Raw genomic sequence first — 3006 nt, forward strand, 5'->3', positions numbered from 1 at the left:
CACACGTGTTCTGCAGACGCTCGTAGCTAGGGTCACGTAGGTCTTTTCTACGAAACTATGCACTTGAAAAGTCCGATGACACATTGATGGACCCGACGGCGCCTCGGCTCTCGCGACATTGTTCATGGTTCGCCCGATATCTCTTAGGCTTTTTGTCCACGATACTACACTTATATTATAGATTATTAAAAATAGATTATTAAGGAAAGCAGAAAAAAATTGGAAAGTAAAAAAACCAATACCACACATAGTTCCCAAGCGGTCAACCATCTAAGTATCATCCGTGCCTGTGTAGCGTTACTTGACTTTTGTGATCAAACGAAAACGAGTGCATTTTTAATTTTAATTATAACGTTTATTGCCCAAAGAAATACATATTTTGTATATAAGACCTAAAATTTTTACTATATCGAATGCTTTTTCAAGGTAGGCGGCTACTCGTTGCTTTGCAATGGGAGCCCACTAGATGTCTGACGTTAGTTTATTTATTGCGTGCAGTGTGGAATGTTTGTGTCGGAAACCGATTTGATTGTGTCAGATTACGTTGTTTTTTGTGCGGAAGGAGACTAGGGGGTTGTTTATGACTATTTCGAATACTTTGCTTATGTTGGATAGGAGGCGTATGGGTCGCCTTTCGTATGAGGCGTATTTGTCTTTGTTTCCGCGTCTTCTTCTTTTATTTTGCACTTGCCTGGTCAATGCGGCTCAATGTATTTTACGCATCGATAATTAAGGTTACAGTTTTGTGAGGTATGACATAACAGTTGTGGCATTGCGTCATGTAATTCTTTCTAATCTTTCCCCATTTTACCCTAAAGTAATTCAGACGGCTAATTTTTGGTAAGTTACTAATATTGCTATGAGGGGATACTTGGACTATGTAGATTGGGAGCAGTACGTTGTTATCTATTGATTTTTTATTGAGATGCGTGAAACTTTTTTGAATTGGACGTCGGACATTTATAATACTTGCAACTCAACGAGTATTTCTATTCTATCTCAGAGATTTATTATTTACATATGTATATAGGAATATACATAGGTACTGAATTAAATCATAGATAAACATATGATAATGAGTGGACTTGTAGAAAAACTACTTCCCCTTCGATTTCAATGGGTTTTGAATATATTGTAAAATTCAACATACTGAATAATTTTTTCCCATATAACCGGCGATCGGCCTTAGTATCTGAGATATTCGCAAATAACTGTCGATAGTACTATAGTGTAGTCAGCCTATAGTTGTGTGTCTGAGGCAGCGTATGGGTCAGCATTGGTTGCCCAAATCCACCACAAATCTATCTCTTATCTTCTGTTTATAATATATATAAACGAGAATTGACCTAACTCAATGTCCCGTGCACAACTGCATAGGTTGTAAGAAATGTCTATTGTAAACCAATTAAATGTAAATGCCATCAATGTATTGCGTTCGGGTTAGTCTTTTTAATAGTTTGCTTGAAATAAAAACAAGTTAATTATACAAATACTGAACGAATTGATAATTTATATTATTTTTCGAAATAGAACAATTATTATTTTATGCCAATCATTTCGCGTGTAACATACGAGTGCACTCAAAGTTCTCACTCTTACCTCTTTTCTAACCTTATCTTTTGTAATTATTGCGGCATTTACATGCGTTTAGTATCCGCTGGATAAACACTTCTCAAGCTTGTCGAAAGCGCGGCCCCTTTCCCCCACAGTAGTTACATGACAATAATTTTATCTGCACTAAAGTTTGTCGATTCGCGGAAAAATATGTCGGAGAAGGGTCAGGAATAAGGTTGTGGGCGTTTCATAAATCTTTATTGGAATCGGCCATCGTCGTGTTATAACGAAGGTACGGTCTGTTAATACGAGTATAGATGCTACCGACTCGACAATCAACCGCGGCGGTTGGACACTCGCGATACTAGTGATGTTGGTCTTAGGTTCAATAACGAATCCGCGGTCAACGAGATGATAGATGTAAGTGCTCACAAAAATCTAAGTCGGACTCTTTGCGAAAACGTGGAATATCCACCGAGTGTACAGACTCTAAGTAACTCGCTAATACGACCTCACGAGAGAATGACTCTCCGCCGCGATGATGCTGCAGAGGAAAACTATGATGGGGTGTGTCTGAGGACACGAGATCATCGGATTCGTCGAGGATACCCTTCGTTCAAAAGGTGAGGGAATTTGGCGTTACTGCTAATTGGTCAATCTCCATATCGGTGGTTAGAAAAAGATGCTAGTCGCCCTCGAGGGAAAGTTGCTAGTCGTTCGTTGAAAAATAGGCCTCTCCTATCTTTCCATAGCTGGGACAAAGACTGTTTGTTTGAAGGACTTTAGTGAACTAAATTCTAAGATTTATGACGGGCCCTCAGACTAGCTGAACAATTTTTTTTTATTTATTTATTTGGATTTTACAATTTGTCCAGTAGGACATTTGGTAAAATATTATAGCGGTATGCTAATATAACATGTGGGTGGCTACCCCCAGCGGGGTACCATCATCGTGTTTGTTAGGTTATGTCCTTTGTGAGATCTGTTGGGTGTTTCCTTTTTAATCTTCTTTTTATGCTTGATGTGTCGACCGTTTCCGCTGCCAGCCGGTTTGGGTGCGTTGCTATTCTTTCTCCGTACTTTCTTGCACTTTTGTTAATCTCCTCCTTAACCGTTGGTATTCCCAGGTCTTTCCGAATGTTCTCGTTCCTAACGTACCATGGCGCGTTTACTACTGTTCTGAATATATTTTGGTTATATGGCTCATTGCTGCTGTTCCCCATAGAGCTTTTCTGTACGTCCAGATTGGTTTTATGACCATTTTATATATTTTTAGTTTGTTTTCTATGCTTAGTTTAGATTTTCGACTTGTTAGCCAGTACATTTGTCTCTTTGCCATCTGTATTTTGTCTATTGTTGCTTTAATATGCTGTTTCCATGTGAGTCGTGAATCTAAGTGGAGTCCTAGGTATTTGACTTGCCTTGTTTGTATTATGTGTGTGCCGTTTAGTA

The sequence above is a fragment of the Bombus impatiens genome, unplaced genomic scaffold (genome assembly GCF_000188095.3).
Source record: "Bombus impatiens unplaced genomic scaffold, BIMP_2.2 scf_0029, whole genome shotgun sequence".
In the NCBI taxonomy this organism is placed as follows: Eukaryota; Metazoa; Arthropoda; class Insecta; order Hymenoptera; family Apidae; genus Bombus; species Bombus impatiens.